At 35.3% G+C, this 23,317-nt stretch overlaps 1 protein-coding gene across 4 annotated transcripts in view; it reads right to left on the reverse strand.

The window, feature by feature from the left end:
• LOC109445183 (sodium channel protein type 1 subunit alpha) overlaps positions 1-16,769 on the reverse strand; it is a 111,764-nt gene extending 94,995 nt beyond the window's left edge. For all 4 annotated transcript variants that reach the window (XM_074337350.2, XM_074337346.2, XM_074337357.2 and 1 more), the window contains exon 1: positions 16,518-16,769. The gene's annotated coding sequence lies outside the window, so the exon portion shown is untranslated. The remainder of the gene's footprint in view (positions 1-16,517) is intronic.
• Between the last annotated feature and the right edge of the window lie 6,548 nt (positions 16,770-23,317).

The following is a 23,317-nucleotide window of genomic DNA, read 5'->3' on the forward strand; positions in this document are numbered from 1 at the left end:
CTCTTTCCAAATGCCAGAGTTTGAAGGAGATGTCTTTTAATAGGAGTCTATTCAAAAACATTATATGTGAGGCCATCGAGACTTCAATTTGAAGTCAATGGAAACGATATCTGGAAGTTCAAATTCTTGATTTTAGGTTTATTTTAGACTTGAAGAATTAGAACACTTATATCACGATAAATGGAGATCATTGTAGAAATATTTGTGTGCAATCTGTTTGGATGTAGTTTTCTTCTCAACTGCATATAAAACAATTCACAAAAAGGATATATGTGTGTATATATATATATATATATATATATATATATATATATGCACTGAGATTAATAATAAAGTAGAGAATTTTATTCTAGCAATTTGAATATGAGATTTGTAAGGCTTTTACTCATTAAAGTTACATGAAAGATAAATCTTATTTGACTCTCCTCACTTAAAATAACAAGAGCCAGTGAGTAAATTTATGTGTTTGAAAATTAAAACTACTTGCCAACCAAACATCTTTTCGATTTCTATATTTTAGGATACTGAAATTTTAAAAGTTTTATATTGGCCCATTGCATACATAATTACAGAAACATACTATATGAATATCCAACATGAGAATTACTACATGCTTAGACATCAATGTGGCTGGCCAGTCCTTAATTTGGCATCTCTACTCAAAGCTAAGAAAATAAACTTGTCTGAGATTTAAAACAATAACATAAATAAGAAATATCTGAGCTTTTAAAAGTACAACAAATGATGAAATAATCTTATTGTATTTATCTGAATCAATGCATTTAAAAAAAAAGAAGTCACTTTAAGACTGAAGAGTTAGAATACACTTGGTCATATCTTTGTTAACTTAAAGATGAAGTTTAAGTATTTTAATGTGATAGTGATCTCTAAGAAAAGTATGTAAAACACTTATCATTCATAGTGAAAAACATTTTAGCATTGAGAAGCATTTAATTCACTGAATTAAAGAAAACTATTGTTATATATATCCAGAATTATTTAGATAATGTAATAATTATAAATATATTATATCTCATTGTTATTCAGATGTAACAGGTATAGAGAAAATATCAGTCAATAAATAAAGCTTCAGTAATATTTGATGTTATCTATTTTGTGTATAATGGAGAATTTTGTACCTGAAAGCATGGTTTAATCTGCTGAAGAATAAACAATTCTTGTGTTGCCTAACAGATTCCAAGGCTGATTTTGAGTTTGGGATATATATATATATATATATATACATATGACATGGTTTCTGTTCTGGAGGAGCAGACAGACTATTAGGAGAAACATACATAAATACCAGTAAATTACAATATTGTGTAAGCGTAACAGTAACTTATCTATGAGACATAGAGGAAGCACAGAAGAGGTCATGATCAATTCTTTCAGGATAGGAAATAGGAGTAGAAATGATGCTAAGGGAAGCTTCCAAAATAGGTGAGAGTTAAAGTGGGTTTTATAAAATGAAGGAAAATTCACCGGAAAGAAAAAGGAAAAGGTTCTGAGGACATGTAAGGCATGCAAAATTAATACAATCTTTTTGATCACTTAGGAAAAACGTACAAAACAAAACGCTAACAGCATCTACTCGGTGCCAAGCATTGTGCTCCATGAACATGAACTTTAGACTTTACCATATAATTTGCAAGTATGTATTATTATCACTATTTTACAGGTGAGAAAAAAGTCAGAAAAATTAAACAACCAAAGTGATACAGTATACAGGAAGAACTGGGATAGGAATACTGGTTTGTCTGACTCCAGCCCTAGGTTCCTTCCACTACATCATATTTGCTGGAAATACATCTCTGTTTGTGGCATAGTGCCTGGTACTATGATTATGAGTATCTACTGAGTGAATGATCTGATACCAATCTCAATTGAGTCAGTTAATTTCATCAGTGGTATTTACAGATAGTAGAGAAAAGAACTGAGAAAAAGGAGGAGAGACTCGAACAGATTTATCGTAACTTTTTAAGGAAAAGGATGAAACTAGACACTAGTCAAAAAGAAATGTTTTCATTCTTAAAACTCAATTGTTAATCTTTGCAGGAAATGAAAGAATTAATCCTCATTTTCTAGAAGAGGAAACTGGGGAAGAGAGAGTAAGAAAGTGACAATGATCAACATTGTCTAATGTGACAGTGTAATCTAGTAAAGTAAGAACACAAAGGAGTCCATTGGATTAGTTTAGTCACTTTCATGAACATATAAAAGTTGTAAAGCGCTAGAAATATAAACATGATTGTGGTGGTTTAAAAAGTGCATGGGCAATAAGAGATGGAAGCACTAAAGAGGTCTGTTTTCAAGCGACTTGACTATGATAGAATGACAATATGCTACTCGAGCTAGAGGGAGAAGGTGCATTTTGATAAAAAGGAAAAGACATCCTATTATATGCTGGAGAAAAAGAGCTACCGTAAGTAGAGAGGACTAAGATCTCTGAGAAGGTGGGTGTGGAGAACACAGAGGAATAAGGAGGCTTAAATAGAAGAAGAAACAGTTCAAAACTCAGATGCTTATTTTAGTGAGCAGAGATACATCATTTCAAACCTCTTAATCTTTTGTTCATCTACAAAATGTGGGGTTGAACTTATAAGACAGTTTCATGAAACCAAGGGATGGATCAGATCGTCTCTAACATTCCATTTTGCACCAATATCCTTTCACTATTTTATATATCTACCGTTTAGAATAATTCCTCTTAAAAGTAAATTAAGGTGCATTTTATTTATGGGAACTTCAACTGATATTACTCAGTCAACAGACTTTAACAGAAAAATTCCTTCATCTTTTGAAATGAATTAGCCACTTTGTCTTGCCAGCCTGCTGTTTGTAAGAAAGTGAAAAGCTGCTTGTGAGGAAGAAAACAATATCACGGTCCTAAGAAAGTATTTCCTTGGGGAATAAAAATAACAGAAAATACTTTATCTCTGGGAGAGCACTTCTAAAAGGAAATGAGATAAATTTTCAGTTTATTTCTGAAATGTTTCAAAGAAACTCAGTTAAATCCTGAGGGGAAGAGCTTATCCTGTTTTTGGGGGGACTTTTGCTATATGAATGTGTAGCTTTCTTCGTTTATTGCTTTATACATATTTGTTTGGTATGCTTCACCCCTATTCAGTGGTCCTTCTTTAGAAAATGGTAAATATTTTCACTTTTACAAGATCCCAGAGTCAATGAACGTGTAGCCTGGCTGTTCCTATTTTTGGTTGTTTTTAAAATCTTTGAGCTAAAATTGTGTGAGTTTAAAAAATGAATTATAAAATTTTTACAACTGCTTTTTTATCCAAGATTTCTTCCTTTTGCCAAAAGATCATAAGGTTAAAGATGAGGGACTGAATTTAATTATTAACATGGCTAGCACCAGGCCTGAATATAAATTAAGGCTCTGGCAATAGAAGTGAAAACAAAGTCATAATTAATACATGATTTTGTGAACTATAAACCTCATATATCTTAAAACTTTTACATAGTTATGCTTTATTGAAAACTTTACATTAAAAAAATCGTCATATAAATGACCACATGAAAATAGTTTAAGACTATCTCATTTGGCTTACCAAAACAATCGACCCCTACGAAAACTGTTATACAGATAACTCAATATGAAACCAAGCATTTGACTTGGAAATAGGATCACTGACACTATATTTGGTCAAAGACTGCCTGCCTAATTTTTATTTCTAACTGGGAGTGCTAGACCATATCCACTATTCACTAGTGAAAAAGCCATCTTCTGTGAAGCCAGGTGAGAGGATGATATGTCAAGCCTGTTTAATTCTTTTTCATAGATAGTGATATGAAATTAAGCCTTTACCTCTATAAATTGAAGAACTTGAAAACCAATATTAACTGAGCAAAAGAACTTGCAGAAACAGGTCCCAGTCTGGGATCCAATTAGGAGACAAAAACCACAGGCTGATTTAAACATGAAAAATTTAATATGAAGAATTATTAAATTATGATGGGAAAACAACTACTGTAAAGTTGTAAGAAAAGTATAAAGGGTGTCCTAGGTCTGAACGAAAGCGTCCAAAGGAAGATAGACATAGAAGGGTTCTCTTTCCCAAGAATGGGGTTCAGACCTCATTGGAAAACATGTGGTTGAAGCTGTCTTTCTGTATGGCACCATAATTTGCTGAGGTGTTCAGGTCAGAGCCGGGCCACAATTGTACGGCAAGCAGGAACAACTCTCCAGGGCACAGGTTAGCCAAGATTTTGGATGGACCTTTAGAAGGAGCGGGGAACAGCTTTGGGCATGAGCCCAGAGGCATGCATAGTCTGTGTTGTGAGGGATGTAGCAAGGTGGTCACTGGGCCCTTATCTAGGCTGTGAAGTCACCAACGGACTGCCCTAAGAGGGCATCTGGTTGGGGAAGACTATCACCAGATATTCACGCACGCGCTCTCTCTCTCTCTGTCTCTCTGTCTCTCTGTCTCTCTGTCTCTTTCTCTCTCTCTCTCTCTCTCTCTCTCTCTCTCTCTCACACACACACACACACACACCTCTAATAGACCATGCACCAGGAGCAAGTAAAATTAAGTTGTCACATTTAGAACCAGGAAGAGACTCTTGCAATGTCCCTTCAGTGCCCTCTTTACGTATTTGCCCTGTACAGCATTCTCCTTCCCCTTACAAGACAAATGCTTAAAAAGCCCAATACACTATCGCTTGCTAGTAGATACCAAAGCATGACTTGGAGCTGAGAGAAAATTGGTAACTAGCATGTATTGTACAATGAATATCGTTATTCATAATTATTTTTACCACAAGCCATACTTCCTAATAGCTATATATATTTAATTTATTTTCACCAATCACATACTTAAAGCTCATTCTTTTTGAACCCCTTTACTACTTTTACAGGCCAATGTGGAGTCAAAGTTGCTGTCATATAGACTGTTAATCACTTCATCCACTGGGACTTCTCCAAAACAAACACAAATCATCTTCAAATTCCCATAAGCATTTAGCTGCAACTCTCACATTACCTGCCATCCACCTCCCATTATGTTTACTTTTGAATGTGTTTTATTTCTGTTTTCATCCATAAATACCTTGAGAACAGCATTCATCTATGCGTTCTTCACTATACTATGCAGAGTGCTTTATTTATGACAGGCACACAATAAATAGTTGCTGAATTAATCAATAAAGTAATAGAAATAATAATGCCATCTCCCAAGAGTGAGAGGTGCAAAGCTCAATAGTTCAAAATTCAACAGCTATAATAAAAATCAAAAGCTAAAATGACAGAATGTTGTACAGTAAAGGACACTGTATGATGATATGAATACAATTTTGGGGAGGGTCTCAATTTTATAGTGACCAAATAGTTTTCCATATATATACATATATTTCCATATATATACATATATATGTATATATATGTATATATACATATATATGTGTGTGTATATATATAAAATATATATGTATACTTTGTGTATATATACTTTATATGTATATATATATAAAGTAAGTAGTAATGTTTTCTTATTCTGATTCATTCTTGAATAAATAAGAAAAAAACACAACTTTGATAAGAATTTTTATCAGTTGAGATTGTGATTAGCAACTAATAAGATATTGCTCAACTGTTTTTGAAAAAGATGCCAAGAAAATTCAATGGGAAAATAATAATTTTTTTAACTGGTGCTGAAAAAAATGAGATATCCACATATAAAAGCAAGAGTTTGAAACCATGTGTAAGACCATACCAAAATTAATTCAAAATGAATCACAGACGTAGATATTAAAGCTAAAACTATAAAATTGTTTTAAAATGAGTAATTATTCATGACTTAGATCCGGTAATTATTTCTTAGGTATCACACCAAAAACATAAAGAAAAAGTGATCAAAGAAAAAAAACAATAAAATGGACTTCGTAAAAAATTATTTATAGTTCAAAAGACATAAAGAAAATAAAGAAAACCCATAGAATGGGAGAAATTGTTTGCAAATCACTTATCTGATAGGGGATTGTATACAGAATATATTTTTTAAAAACACAAGTCAATAATAAAATGACAACAAAACCAATTTAAAAATAGACAGAGGATTTGGATAGACATTTGTCCAAAGAATATATGAATAACCAATAACCACAGCAAAAGATGCTCAGTATCATTAGCCATGAGGCAAATGCAAATCAATACCACTATGAGATACCATGTCATACCACTAGGATGACTGTAATAAAAAAGACAGATAATAACAAGTGTTGTTGAAGATGTAGAGAAACTAGAATCCTCATATCTTGCTGGTGGAAATGTAAAATGGTACAGTCGTATTGGAAAACATGTTGGCAGTTTCCCACAATGTTAAAAATAGGTATAACAGTAATTTCACTCCTAGGTATCTAATCAAGGGAAATGAAACATACATGCATGTAATAACTTGCATGGGAATACTCATCGCAGTCTTATTCATAATAGCTTATTGAAAAAAGTAGAAACCACCCAAATTTCCATTAATTGGTGAATGGATAAACAAAATGGGTAATATCCATACAATGGAATATTACTGCACAAATAAAAATAATAAATTACTGCAACATGGATGAACCTCAAAGATATTATGTAAAGTGAAAGAAGCAAGACATAAAACATGATGTACCGCATGATTCCATTCATATGAAATATCAAAAGGCAAATGTACAGAGATGGAAAGTAAATGATGAGGGCTAGGGCTGAGAATGGGAGTGGGGAAGGACTACAAATGGGCATTAGCTTTCTTTACAACTCAATGGAAATGTTGAAAAATTAAGTTGTAGTGATGGTTGTATAACTCTGTAAATATATTTAAAAGTACTGAACTATAAAAGAAGCTAACACCACAATGATAATCGTTTAAGCAGTAATAATTATTTGATTCCTTTCTTTTTTCTGTGAATCAGAATATCTTAATTCATTTTTTGTCTATTACCTTTTTTAGAGTTTCTAGAATTTGAGAATTTTATAGAAACAATAACTACAACACTTGAATGAAGTCAAGAATGATTGTTCTTCACCGACTGTATATTAATTATTTTTGGTGTGACATTGGGCATTATAATGGAGAAAAATCTTCCAAATTTAATATAAAAATATTGATTTTCTTCAGTAATATTCACATTTTGTTTATGTGGGTTGTTTATTGATATTTATTATATTTGAAATTAAAATAGAGAAACCCTGAAAATATTTTTAATTAATTTATAAATAACAACAACAAACCATAACCTGTTAAGAAAATAATAACTTAGGTGAAAAATAATCATATTCTTTAAAAAATTTACTGAGTGGCATTATTTTATTAAAAAAAAGCCAAATCTCTTTAATACATGACAATGTCTAGATTCTTAAATCTGCTTCTGCATGCAACCTGTTATAATTTACATTTGATTAAGAAAATCTGACCTCACATAAACATGCAGTTGGAAAATTTTAATAGCCTTTTCACATAATTATGAATAGTCTTCTTTGGTAGTCTACTGAAACTAGACAAGTCGAATCTGAAACAATATCGGTAAATTTATACTCTGCTACACTCAAATCTATTGGTTTATCATGCACTTTGAATAGATCCGTTATCCATGCATGATTTTATATCGTTATGCATTGCTCATCTGTAAAATATTGGTTGACTGAGTTATTCAGATATTTGAAATGTTCAACGTTTCATTATCCATCGTTAACATCATCACTAATCACATCAGAAAACCCTTTAAGTTTTGGAGACGATGTTGAGCACACGGTGGCAGATACAAATTTTCCAAAATTGTTATTTTTCTCCTGAAAGTTCAAACGTTGTCATTGGTAACAAATATTGTCAGTTATTTTTCTTGAAATGACAGAATCACTTCATTCATTTTCTAAAAAACAGCTGCCAAATAACCAGCTCTGAATAACCACAATCTGTCAGTCATTCTTTTAAGTAAAAATGGAAAAGCATCTTGTTCAGCTTGCAACTCAAACCACTGCAATTTTTTTTTTTTTGAATCAACCATAATCATACTTTGGCATGTGGCAGATATTCTTTATGCATACTTCCTATTTCAAACTAGAGAATATTAAAAATTTGTGTACTGCATATCCAGGTGAAATAGAATTAATACTTTTTACTGCTCTATCAAAGAAATTTCTTTAGTAAAACTGGCTTTTAATTTTATGTATTTACTTATTTTTACTGGGAGTGAATGGCAGTGAAGAATACAATCACCACTAGCACAATTTGGTGCCACTGTCTTGATACGTGTCAAGGCTAGGACTTTTAGTTGTTCTTACACCAAAAACACAAACATAAATAGATTGAAAACGACAAAAAATAATTTTGTATTATTATGTAAATAGTTTTGACCGGATGGACTTCCTAAAAGGTTTCTAGGGAACTCAAGGGGATCTGTGGATCACAATAGCTGCTGAAATCACATTAATAATGTTCCTATTTTTGGATTATATTCTAAATGCATCAAAGACTATGAACATATTGAGAACACAATTGTGGAAATATTTTTACAGAACTATTGAGTGGAGGGAGGGTTAGAAATCAAATGCAAAACCAGAGGCTAAAACAAAGTATCTAGGAATTAAAAAAAAAAAAAAAAGAGTTAAAAGAGAGTACGATAAGGTTTGGCCCCAGAGAAGAGAAATCTGAGATACTATTCTTTGTTATTCCATGAAGAGTTTAATGGAGAGCACCCTCTTATTTTGTTTTTGTTTGCTTACATATTTCTATTTAACTTCATTATGTCCAAATTTCCTTTTTGGAATTTTTTCATAAGGCAGTTCTGTCTTCATTCATACAAGTTGATCTACAGTCCGCTAAATGCCTTAAAATATAGTGTGCAATTTTCCAGATTCCTCAAATCACCCAAAACCTGAAACACCAAGGCCCTGGTAGTACTGAAATTATGGTATTCTAGACATGAAATCAGTCTGTTGCTTCTTTGGTTGTGTCCCAACACACTGACATACATAGCTCAAAATACCACTGGCCTTTTTAAAGGGCATATCACATTCCAGGGTAATATCAAACTGCTGCCTGGTAGCATTTGTCGTCTCAAAGTAACTCTTTCCAGGATTTTCAAATCCACTGAATTTCTTAGATTGAAATATTTTATGTAACAGAGTTCTCTTAGTTTTCCCTTCTCTATGAATATATAATTAGAAACCCTGAACTCTGGTTTCTTTTCTTTATTCAATACTTATTTTTCATTTTAAAATTATTAATAATTGCTTAAAATAATCTAGATATGTTATCTAAGACGTGTCATCAACCGTCTATTCCCCTTCACACAGATTCTTCCCACTATACCCTCAACACAAACAATTTTGCATCTTCAGCTGCAACACACACTAATAATGACCCCCAGTGCTCCACTCCACCACTTCTGGCTCAATAGTACACACTGTTAATTTACTCTTGTTATCATTTCATTTGATAATGATGGAAATCTTGTAACTTGATTTTGCCAATTTGATGAGTTTTATTCTAAATAGTTTTAAAATTTATGTTCATACTGTGTTAGTATTTACAGGATTTTTTGTTTGTTTGTTTGTTGTTTAGTGTTCTCAGTCTGTCGACTTTTACTAAAAATAATCATTGCAAATAGTAGATGCTCCATGAATATAAAATGACTTTCCTAAAATTCTGCTGAATTCTAAAGGGAGAAGTTAAATTACCGAATTACACAATTTTCGGGACAACAATGACATTTTAAAACTGACTTTATACTAGACCCCTTCATCTATTGTTATGAAATTTTCAAAATATTATAATTTTATTACAGAGGGCTTGGGGGCTGACAAAGTATTGATAAAATATTCAAACATTCAACTATTTCCTCAATAACTTTGAGTTTAGTATTTTGATTAGAGATACAATAAATATCTTTGCACAAAAAAGTACACCTTGTAGAAACTACCACAAAGTCCAAAGACTTAGCCAATTCCTTTTGAAAATGATATATGCTAACTTATATTTTGATTTTAAAGCAAAATATGCTTATTTTAGAGAATTTGTACAAAAATATTTTGGTATATAAAATAAATTATTAATATTGATAATTTTGCTCATGTAGAATTAATGGGGTCATTTTACCATCTTTATTCTTTAATAGTTTTCTTTTTGTTTTATATAATTAGCATGTATTACTTTTATTACAAGAAAAATAAGATGCAATATTCTATTTTTTAAAAAAGAAATTTATAAAGAAGAAAATAGAAATTTCAATTCCATAAAACAGAGATAACTATCACACTAGTTCCAGTGTTTTTTTTTCTCTAAGCAAATACATTTTTTTTTGTTTTCTGTTTTTTGATGAGATCATACTAGATATTTGTATTTACATGGTCCTTTTTTAATGCATCATTATATCCTGAGCTACTTGACATAGAAGTAAATATTCCTTGAAACATTGCATTTCATGGCTTTATAACATCTCATTATTTGCATGGACCCTGATTTATTTAATGATTCTTTAAACACTATGTATGTAGACTGTTTTCAGTTTTGTTTGGGTGGACTTACTCTTCAAAATAGGGAAATAGTTTAGTGGGACTGTCAGTCAAGGGGCCCAGTTCACTAAAGGGATCACATTCATAAACCAAACTGGAGCCATCAGATGCTCATTTCCTTGGATTTTAATCTTAAACCTGAATGAAAATAAACAAATAAACAAATAGGTAAATAAGTAAACAAACAAACAAACAAACAAATAAAAACAGCCTGAAAGCAGTTGAGCAGACTCATCCCAGGAAATAACAGCACCTTGCAAAAACCACCAAAAAGTGCAAAGTCTAGGCTACCTGACCATCACAGCTTTCCTTACTCTTGTCATTTCCAATGTCTAGATTTTAGCTACCCTTCAACTCTGTGAGCTACAACAACATTCTAAGACATTACTTTTAGACTTAAATTAAGTGACTATTTCAGTTCCTTATTGAAACACTTTGAAATTAATTATTTTATTTATAAGTTGCTCATGAATAACCAATATTTTGTATATTTTGTCACTTTTCTTATTGGCACAAATAAGAGCCTTAGCATAGTAAACTTATCATAAATTATGAGCATAAACATGACATTACAGGTGTACAAATGGAATCAATGTCACCACCATTTTTACTTCTGCCTACTTCATTATTCATCATGTCCCTTTAAATACAAACCTAATTAATTGCCTTTATTGGACTATTAACTAATAAACAGCCAACTCTGTATCATCCAGTGGGAGGAAGGCATGAATAATGAAAATTCACCATTAGTATAACTGCAACAATGTTAACAACAAAAAATGACATCACTTTCAATCTTCTTTGTTCATTATTGTAGCAGTCATAAGTCTAGCCAAAGGCAATTGCTATGGGATGAATTTTGATCCTTTTAACATTCATACATTGAAGCCCTAACCCCTAATACCTCAGAATATGACTGTATGTGGAGATAGAGCCTTTATCTATTTCCAAATAGAGGTGATTAAGGTAAAATGAGGCCATTAGGGGGTCTCTATTACAATCTGACTGGTGTCCTTTATAAGAAGAGGAAATTTGGACACAAAAGAAGACACTAGGGATGCACACACACACACACACACACACACACACACAGAGAAAAAAACAAAAACATGTGATGATACAACAAGAAGACTGCCATTGGCATGTCAAGGGAAGAGGCTTCCAAAAAAACCTAACTTGCTACCTAACACCTTGATCTTGGACTTCTAGCCTCCAGACCTGTGAGAAATATATTTCTGTTGCTAAGCTGTCAGTCTGTGGCATTCTGTTACGGCAGCCCCCTCAAGTAAATGCAACAACCAACCCTGTATGAATGAAATTCCTCTATCTCAAGTTCAATGATTTCGATCCAGTGAAGTTTGTGAAACGAAAGCATACTAGCAACATATATCATAAAGAACATGGATAATATTTGTAGATTTTTGGGAAAGCATGTGCCATGCAATAGAGATCTTTCTTAGAAATAACTAGTTATCTTTCTCCAAAAGTATTAGCTCATTACTGAATTATACATCACAATCTTCTTAAATTTCCAGTATTGTCACAAATTAATACGCTTTCAATTATAAGATGATTTTGACATGAAGCTAGGTCAAACAAGTGTGTAACAGTTAAGGGCATATGGCTCACTTTTCTCATACCTCAAAATTATGTGGATTCTCAAGAAATGAGCATCTCACTGCTCTTTTCTTAAGTAAAAAAGTTGTCCCTAGCACCCAGGGTATGAAATTATTGCTAACAGTTATATGCCAAAACACAGATGCACATAAATATGACATGGACAAGATTAACATGACAATTCAATGGGGGAAAGAATAGTCTTTTCAACAAACAGTCCTGGAATAACTGGATATCAACATGCAAAAGAATGAAGTTGGACCCCTACTTCACATTATATACAAAAATTGACTCAAAACGCTCCATAGCCCTAAACGTAAGAGCTAAAATTATTAAACTTGTAGAAAAAAAAAAAAAAGAACTTTCATGACCTTGAATTAGACACTGACTTCTTATACATGATATCAAAAGCACAAGTGACAGAAGAAAACAATTAAAGCCAAAGATTAAAGATACTTCATCAAAGTTAAAGTGAAGGTTGTAGATGGAGCACCAGAAGGAGGAAGAGGCCGTATGACAGGACAAGGACTTTCTGCCATCTACAGGGATAACATAAGAACCATGATATAAGTTAGATGAGACACTCACGTTTGCTGGAGAGGAACTACAATGTCGGTAGGTAACAGAGAGGGAGTGGGAGCACAGAGCCAGAAAATATAAACAGATAAGCCATTAGAAAGTGAGTTTTGAAGAAACAGAAGTATAACAACAGGTTTAATATAGACAAAAATGAAAGGTAGTGTTTGGATTTTACCTTATTACTCTGAAATCACATTAATATTAATTCATTTGCAAAAAATGATTTGTTCAAACATCTCTGAACTGTACATCACGATTTTCTATGGGGATGATCATATGACCACTCTATGGGGATGCACAGAACAGTTTCTATCCTTAACGTCTGCTCGGGTCTGTACCTCCTCAATTTAGTCATTTCAGGGGGAAGTCCTTAAGGGCAAGCAAGACCAACTGGGTCACTGAAGCTATTTTTATTTTAACTGATGGTTTGTATCAATCTAGCCAATGTTTTCTTTAAAATATGGTGTCTTTTAAACACTTTTGAGCCAATTTCACCATATTCTAGGAACAATAGTATTTTTCATAAAATTTTACAAATTGTTAAAACTTTTTTTGTGTGTGAAAATGACTAGTTTAGTTTTTTTCTTTTTCTTTTTTTTTTTTTTTTTTTTACCTAGTAACTTGTCACCATTAAATATGAGACTTAAATTGTTTTTTTATAAAAGCAGGGACAATTAGATCCTAAGCACACTCGCTGAGACACCACAGATCGTGCTGGTCACCTGTGTGGCCCATTTCCTTCCATTTCTTCAGCTCTCACGATTGCTCACAAGGCAGGTGCCATTCCTCATACCTGAGAGACACTGTGCCCTTTGGGATCTTTGTGTTTTCTCTGCCCAGAATGCACTTCTTTCACCTCATTCAGATAAAAATCACTTTCAGCAACTCCTTCCTGTCGTTTTCTCTCTGCACGCCCCTCTTGCCCGCCCTTACTATCCTTTTACCCTGCTTTATTTTCTTCCAAATATTTTTAAAGTACTGCTTAGAATAGTGAGTGGCACAGAATAAATGCTATACATCTTTGTTAAATGAAATAATTAATAAATGGGAACCTAGAAACATGGACAAAAGAAAAAGTTGGAAAAGCATAGTTTGGGGGAAATAAATTGGGCTTAACATTTTTCGTGACTACAATTAATCTCAGAATACATCTCCTCCCCACCTCTACACTATACCAACATAATCTAAACAGAGCCCTGAAGTATGTTTACTTGGCTAATCAGAATTTCAAAGGGATGTGATTACTTCACAGCCACAGCCTCATGGACTTTGAGTTGAACATTGCAAGAGCTTCATTTGCTGATTCCCACTCTCCTTCCACCCTCCACTATTGTAATCTCTTTCTCCTCCCGTCCACACCCCCACCCCCCTTCAAGGTAGCTGGGAGATCAGGTCTTGTGCTCTCGGTATTTGCTGGGAGAAAGTGAGGGGTTAGGCTTCTCCAGCTACCCAGCAGGAACATTACCTGGTATGGGCCCCCAGGCTAAATTTTGGAGGGATGCTTTCTTGTGTCAAGCTCATACCAGTATCAACCCACGAGGACCGCCTGGTCTGTGAAGTACTAGGAGTAACTCCAAACTAGCCCCAGATTTTTCCCTTCCTTGTTTGCAACCCCCAGAAAAAAAGTGCTCTTATGTTTTTCCTTTCTGAATCTTTGGGTTCCTGGAGAGTGTCCTCTACACTAGGAACTAGAATGCTTCTTACTGGACTCCTCTGTGAGATTCCGGAGTTTTCATTTCCTGTTTTAGTGGACATAGAGTTTACTTCTGGGTCTCTAATCTTTCCCTAAACCCTGATCTCTGGTTGGTAATGAAGAATCCTGGCTGAGATCCCCAAGTGCCTTCTTGGATGCTGTATAATTAATTAGGCCTCCAATTGTGCATCCTCTCCCTTCCCATAGATAGAGAACCCTCTAGATTTCTTAAAGGGAAATTGCCCTAGTAAATGAGTCTGCATACATAAAATTTCACAGCAAGTGGGGGCTTTTAGTATTGGCAGCAAAATCCAACAAATTATTTTTACCAGTATGAGCATTCTGGATGCACTGGCTGGCTAAAGAGATATTTGGGGTAACAGACCAACAATGTGAAAAGGGAAGAAAAGAAGCCATCAAATGAGTCGCAGTGAGTTTAATGAAACTATTTCCATTGCTGGGATCATGTGATATAACCAGCCACTGTGCTCTCTTCTAGTGGTTTATAATGTTACCTCACCCTCTCCACGAAATTGTTTTCCCATAAATCTCTGTGGCCATCCTTTCCTGTCTACACATTATGTTCCTAAAATAGACACATCTAAAAATCTCTTCAAGGAGCTCTGTGGAGGAAGGCCTAACTTGCAACACTGCTCCTAGAAGAGGGGTGCAGTGGCTTGAAAGCAATTTAAAAAGCAGCAGCTACAAAGGGGAGGTTTACAGGAGTTTTTCACCATAGTTATTCTGCTTTCAAAATGCACAGATGAGGGGAAAGAATGTGTCAGTCACCCTGTGAATGTGCAGAAGCTCCAAATTGCATCACCCTGGCATGCCAGGTATTGCAGCAAATAGGAAAGGTAAGCTACCCACTGCTCCCAAAGCAGGAAATCACCAACCTCAGCATGGAATTTTCCTATTTCTGTCTGGCACCATCCTCTTGGGATGATTTAAAGTGCTTTATTGAGAAATATGTTCTGTTACTACAGTAGCGCATCAGAAATACCACGTGAACCTGTAAATCCATAGAAAAACCAGCCACATTTTATAAGTGTGATAGCAACAGCGTTTGGCAATTTCCAAGTTTGCTACTGCACCTCAAACATTTAGTGACAGGCACATATGGACAGAACATTTCTCTGCTTTGCATTTAACCATTTCAGACATGTGAAAAAGCACCTATCACCACTCTGTTTAGACTGACTTGTTAAAGAGGAGTGAATAAGTGAAGGGAACAAAAAGAAATATGAGAAGTTAACGTGGTGGAGGTGGGGGTGGGGGGTTCGTGTCTTTAAACACATGCCTCAAACAGGTAGGCGAGAAGGAATACATAGTGAAAAAGCCTCACGTTCACCTAGACATTTCTCGTGCCATTTGGAAAAGCAAGACGGTTCACACTGGGAACCCAACAGCATCTGCAGTATCATTGCTGATAGTGACCTCTGTGTAATTAAAAGTAACTCAATATTTCCCATTTGGCGCTCCGTGGAAGAAGGGATTCTTGCCCACTTCCCTCAAGCTCCTTTATGAGCGTAGTTCAATGAGAGTTAGGGGGAATAAACCCTTGTCCCCCTCTCACCCAAGCCATGAGACATTTCTCCGGGAAAGGCCAGCCTCTGCCTGGGGAGGCTGGACACCCCTGCGATGCTAGGCTCCAGCAGCAGCCCCCCTGCCTTCTCTTCCTGGGGTTAACACTGAGCTCTCATTTTTGCTCCCTCCTTAGGAACACTATGACCTCTATTCAAAGCTAGCTAGTTCAGTTCTATTGCACCAGTGAAGGAGGGGGGCTTCGAAAGGAGACTTTGAATAGGACGAAGACAAGCAAAGGCAAGAACTGGCCAGGTGCCAAGCTATTTCAGGCCAAAGAATCCCATCTTGTATCAAAACGCTGAACTGCAAAACAAACCTGATTTCAGTTCGTGAAGGTTGAGAGAGGAGGGGGGAGGGGAAAGGGAGGAGAAGGGGAGGAGAAGAGAGGGAGGAGGGGGTCAGTTGGTCCGAATTCACAGACAAAAATGGACTTCCTGATCTGCCCAAACTGTATTTCCACGGGCTCTTTTTCCAAAGCAATAACTGGAATGAATATGCCTAACATCGCGACGAAAGAATCCGATGGCTTACCTGATAAAAAGGAAAATTACCCATCTGCAATGAGGAGCTGCATCTCCCAAAGACCGGATGATAACGTGCCTTCAGTTGCAATTGTTCAGATTCCTTCTCGCAAAAGGTGAGCAAGTATTTACAAGGGCTGCAGTCTCACTGGGGCAGAACACACATACACAAACACACACGCGCGCACACATACACACATGCACCAGAGACCTCTGCAGTATCCTCTCGGCTTCATCCTCGCCTCACTCTATGGTACCTAACACAAATCAGCAAATAGCTTGTTAAAAAAAAGTCGAGGCAGCACCTTACATTATATCGCCATCTAGTGGCCAAACATTAAATATTTTTTCATCCAGCCAGTTTGTATTCTTTCTGAACCTCTTCTCAGCCTACTTGTTTCCCTTCTTACCTTTGGCTCTCTTATTATTGCTTCCTCTTGTTTCTCCTTCATTCCCAATTGTTCTATCATATAAAACACCCAATGACTCAAATATGAAAAAGTTTAAAACTAAATATCTTCAAGTTTAGCGAATAACTTCAGTGTTGTTTCTCTATTTTATTTTGGTTTAAAAGTATTGCTTTATTCCCATTATGAATCATTGTTGTCTTTACAAATTGCAGAATTTGTGAATAAAACTTTATTTGTCTTTTTATTTCACCAGAAGAAAACTGGTGGTCATTTATGACAGATCTATGGCTTTCCATTGGGGATCTACTCAAAATTTTTATCATTTTCAATATTGTGTTTAAATAATAGGTTCTGTATTATAGTGAACATCTCAAAGTGAGAAGATGTGAGTTTTTCTTCGAATTCAACACTAATGAGCATGTGCCTTTTAGCAGGTAATTGAACTTTTCTATGAAAACTTACATGTTCCCATCTTCATCTGTACTTAGCAGTTAAAGATTATCTTCCTATTCTAAATGTCTACGGTTTTTTACCACAATATGTTTCCCCATCTTGTGGACATGACTTAAAGCTTAATTGCAATAATATGTTTTAGTAAGCACATTTTGAATCCAATTAAGTATTACCTCTTGATAGAATTATGAAAGCCATATATACATCAGGTTTTCGTTAAGACAATGGAGAATCCATGTGAAACTATTTATAACTCCAGGAACTGAAAGTAGAGCTTTCTATATTATATACTGCACTTTAAAACTGAAACAGTCTTTAACATTTGGTCATGCATAAACTCACAATTAACTATGTGGTGATTGGTCATTTGCAGTAGTTCACAGTAAATATTTCACCCTTGTTTTCTACCCAAAACGCATTGTTGATAACTATCATTCCATGTGCTTTACCATTTATTAAATGACATCACCTTTAATATTTTCTTTTTCTGTTCCTTACTACAGGACTGTATGATAGTGACAATCCATAATATTATAGTTATTCTATTGTACAGATGAGTGTTCTGAAGCTCTCTGAGCCGTATCAATAAGGCTCAAGCTCACGCATACAGCTTGGAAAACAATAAAAACTAAGGCTTTTAGTCCCAAAATCCATTTTTCTTTGCAACATACTCTAAAGCCCACCTTTCTTTCCCTGTTTTAGAATCACAAGAATGTAATTTTTATTTCTATGTTTGCAAAGCTTTTACTAACCCTTATTTATAAATTACTCATGGGCCTATCTTCTCATTTATAAAACAAAGAAATTGGGTAATCATTTTCAGTTCCAACTCAAAAATCCTATACTTTTGCAAAGCCCAGTCAAGGTAGCATGAACATGTTAATTAAAGTTCGTCAGTGTCTGAGAAATGGTGTTGCTCAGTCTGTGATAGAGTCCGGGAAATATTGAAAGGAGCCAGAGAGACAGGTGAGCAATATTTGGTAAATAATTACCAGGATGTAGAGATGAAGAAGAAGTGGAAAATATGTGAACTAACATGCAGTATTTTTTTTTTTTTAATTTCAGACTAACATATTCTATACGAGTAGTACTCCTGGTTTAGACATATATGCATAAAAATATGAACACCTCTGGCCACATACTTCAGTGCCTTCTAATTGCCTATTATAGGGCCCAATTTTTTGAGTGTCTGCTCGTAACAGTCCCCTCTACTGCTCTCCCTGTCTGATCCCCAGCAATGAGCCTGTGCTCCTGGTTACAGAGGAACAGAGCAGAAGAGGGTGTCTGAACATCTGACTTAGTCGAAGAGAACTGCTGCTTGAGATGCTGGCAGCTGTAGGGTCCAGCTTTCCTCACAATGCAGACTCAGGACCAGGTGAGCCAGGGCGTGAGGAAAGAAATCATCTAGGTATGGAAGAAGTGGTGACAAAAGACAGAGCCATCAAACTCCCAATGACCTCCTCTGTCCAGCTACTTTCCTTCCCAAGACCTAGATACTTTTCTGACTTGAGGTTCCATGATAGACACAAATTAACTCCTTTTATGCTTAGTTGAACTTGGTTTCTGTTATTCTGTGGAGTCCTAACCAGTTCACCCACTGCAGGAATCCAAACGCTTTAGCCCTTAAAAGCTATCAAATGCTGCTTATAGTCTGGGCATGTGGCACTTCATTTATTCACTTCTTCGAGCTCCTGCTACATGCCAGTCACTTTTCCAGAAACTGAGGTTATATCAGTGAACAACCCAGATCAACATGCTTCCACTGGTGTTTACTCTGACACTAAGCAAATGGAAAGACAAGATGCTTTACATGATGGCAAATGGATAGTACCTTGTGGGGAGGGCAGTTATCACTTTGTGAGGAGTGTAAATGTTTAACCATTACATTGTTTTGTACACCTGCAACTAATAAAAAAAAGAAAGAAAGACACGCTGCTTTCAATGCATACTCCACCATTCCACCTCTCTATCTTTGCTCACAATCTTCACTTTTCTTGACAGCCATTCCTCCCATCTATACATGGAAAATTCTACCAATGTTTTTGGTCACATATTTTTTTTTTCTAACGTCTTCTTTGCTTTCTCAGTAGCTATAATCTTTTTTCTTTTGTTAATTACAGAACAACTGCACATTTTATATTGTGGAATATTACAACTTATTTGTTAAGTTGAAAGCATTAGGCATAAGAGAAAAAAAGTGACTGGTCTGGTACAGACTCTGAAAAAAATAGGCCAACATCTTTCCCATTGCACAATAAGTATGTTTCATGAATGAATATCTTGTCATTCTGTACACAAGACATTTCATTCAGAAATGTCTAGTCAGAGCTAAAGGAGTTTATCAAAAATGGTAACTTTACATATTCTTCATATAAGACCTGGCATAAAAGCAAAATATGAGGTTTTTGTTAAATTAGTGTAGTACTCAATTAAAGTCTATTATTCATAAAAGTTGGCTAAAGATAAATTAAAGTGAAACACTATAATGTGCTACCTTATAACGTTATTGCATTTGTCCCCTTTGACCTTGTGCTAAGAATTTTATGTACATATCTTATTCACTTCCCAAATTATAAACTCCCCATGGAACTAGTTCTGCACTTTATTTATCCTTGTGCAGCAAGTTAATTTATTGAGATATAATTTTCTCTGTTACATCTTTCTCACTGTTATGGTTCCAGTTTCAAAGAATGAAAAGGTAACTTTCTTTCTTTTCCTCCCACCCTTAATGCTAGCCATTCCAGAAAATCCTCTGTAACCTTATCGCAGAGGTGGAAAGAATATACTGGTCATTTCCTATGTGTCAATGCTTCTTCAACCTGTGAATACATGGACGTGCTAACCCGGCTAAGATGCTTGGGCTGTGCCTTTCCTGTGAGGGAATTTCTAACAAGGCAAAGAGAATGAAAGCAAATGATGTCCTATATTTTTTGCATAGTTCTCTACATCATGAGAATTAGATTGTTACTTTGGTGTGGCTCTGTTGGGGCCTAGTGGCAGCAGTTCACTGCTCAATGCCCAAAAGAGAAAGGGAATGTTGTAGTGGGACATCATCACTGTCAGTAAATATTGGGTATTAAAGAGGAAGAGAGGTCACTCAGATGGAAAAATCTGCACCAGGTCTTTTTGACTCAGTTCTAAGACAGGAGAATCCCCTGTTGTGATTAGTACTTGGAAAGAGAGCTCAACTTCAGAAGGCCAAAGAATCCATGTGGTTAATCTCAGAATACTATTGAATATTTTCTTGTGTGGAAAATACAGGAAATTTGTTACCAAAACATTCGCCCTAATTTCCATCTCTTGGGAGTTCTGAACATTTTATCCAGCTGCCTTATGAAAAAAGTTACCTCAATTAACTTGTGGCCTGGCCGGCTGACGGGGGTCATCCTTGATCGTTGGCCAACAGTTTCCCAAAGTAATGTTCAGATCATTATGTTTTGAGTTTTGGATTCCTTTGCTCAGAATTATAAATGAAATATGACTTTTAAAGCAGAAATGTTTATAGATTCTCTAGTAATTTGTTTGGGAATTTGGCTCACCTAGTGACATGAAGCTAGCTCCTTCCTGGGGAAAAGGAGTTGGGATGCTCGTATCTAGAGTTAAACCTGGGCAGTGGTCTGATCTTGGGATGGTGTCCCAGAAAATATAATGGGGACGCCACTCAAGCTGTGTGTGGTGGCAGGTGTTCTGATGGAGTGGTGAGTGATTGCAACGTGGACAGCAAATCCCCGCGCTAGAATTTGAACCCAGACCCTATGATTCTAAATACATCGGACCACTGTATTCACTTTATTACCTGGCTTCAAATCCTGGCTTTGTTGGGAAAATGGAACTCACTTCTAAAGCACTGTACTGATGTGATCCCACAGTAAACATAATTTACCACCTCAGAATTTTGCTTTTGTAGATGTGAATTTCCCAGTACATTTTTTTTTTTTTTTTTTGGTTTATGCCGCATTCTGCAAAGATTTACTACCAATGCCTTGCTCTTCCCCAAGCATTTTCTAAAAACAGGGCCTTTAGTTGCTACTATTTTAGAAATAGAAAACATTTCCTAGCAGAAAATGATGAACTCTTTTCTTTTCAGGTTAATTTGTCATTTTGAAAATGAGCCAGAAATGAATGTGGAATTTACCTGTTATTTGATTTTTAAAAATGCAGAAACTGCAATTAAGAACCCTCTTTTAGGACTAGAGCCAGCTAGTTTTACAGCAAGTTTAAAGTTGCAATTTCTTCATAGCACAAAGTTGGCCTATTGGTTTCAGAATATTTTGTAGCTACTAGAAGGTAAACGTTTGAAACTGTGGTAAAGTCCATCTGCCACTCACACACACACACACACACACACACACACACACACACACACACACAATAAGCTATTTTATCAAACATGATATAAAAATATTTGGGGACCCCCAACTTGAATTTACTGAATCAAAACTGTTACAGGCCTGTGATTTTTCACTCATAAATTGCCATTTTTAAAATCACCTACAATGTATTGAGCCTAAATAATTGGATTTGTTTTTCTACTGATTTTATTCTAAAATGTTTCTCAAGTGTCTATAAATCAGTGTGTCTGTGGACACAAATATTTAATGTTCTATAAAAAGTTTCTTTAAAAAAGCATTAAAATTACTCTTGATTCTCTCTCTAGTAGTGGAGGAGAATGAATAGTAAGGGTTTTTCTTACCTCACCACAATGCTATGTTTTAAAGAGAGAGGGGGGAGGAAGGTTGTAGGATCATGATGGATATCAGGTCGTCCTGTCTCCCCATGTCTTCCCCACCATTCCACCCAAAGCAGTGAAAGCCAGAATTTAATTATAAATCCAGAGGAGATCACTTTCACAGATGTAGTTACTTCTTGTTGGAACATTCACTACAATTTCCTTTCAATTACATAAGCAGCCATTGGTGTTGGAGAAGGAAATAATGGTATTCCTAAACCAAATAAATAGGTTTTATGGATTAGACACAGTAATATACAAACCTGATTTCTCAAAGGGGAATTAAGTATGAGAATGTAAAGGATCTAATGAGGTCAGCATTGAAATATTGGTTTAAAATGAATATTAAATTACAAAACTACTTTTTGTCACTTCCTATAATTATTCTTCTATTATATAACCATCCCAGCAATATTTAAAAAACAAACAAACACCTTTATCATTTTTCAGGATATACATATGAGGTGTGATCAAATAATGCGGTGAATGTTTAAATAAAAAGATTTATTACGGCAAAAGACACATTGCTATTAATTCCCCTCAAAATACTCCCCCTTGCTTTGAACATACTTATCCCATCATTCTTGCCATTTTCTGAAGCAGTTCAGGAAGTCCGCTTTCATGAGTGTATTTAGGTGTGCTGTCATGACTGCTTCAATATCCTGAATCATTTTTACTTTGGGGGAAGAGCCAGAAGTCGCATGGTGCCAGATCCAGTGAATAAGGTGGATGGGGACACACTGTAATGTTTTTATTTGACAGAAATTTCCATATACCAGAAGTGAAGTGTGACAGTATTGTCATGATGGAGGATAATTTACGGCACACTTTAAAACACCCCTTCTCTCAACCATAGCTCACACCCCACTGACTGCACCAAACAAGTTGAAACAGTGTCACACACTGTTACTAAGGTTTGACACACGGCTTCCTGTATTGAAGATCCCTGACTTTCTGTTGGATGGCACTTGGCAGCAGCATTTACTGTATTTTGTGATCACATGGAAAGTTCTGTGTCACACATCACTCTGGTATGGCAATTTCTGTCAAATAAATAATTATGGTGTGTCCTCATTTACCTTAAATTGTGGATCAGGCACCCTGCGACTTCTGGCTTTTCCCCAAAGTCAAAATGACCATGAAATGTAAACATTTTTAATCAATTCAGGACATTAAGGCAGCCATGACAGTGCAACTAAAGACACTCACGAAAGAGGG

Source organism: Rhinolophus sinicus, chromosome 17 (genome assembly GCF_057876585.1).
Source record: "Rhinolophus sinicus isolate RSI-liver-muscle chromosome 17, RSI-T2T, whole genome shotgun sequence".
NCBI lineage: Eukaryota > Metazoa > Chordata > Mammalia > Chiroptera > Rhinolophidae > Rhinolophus > Rhinolophus sinicus.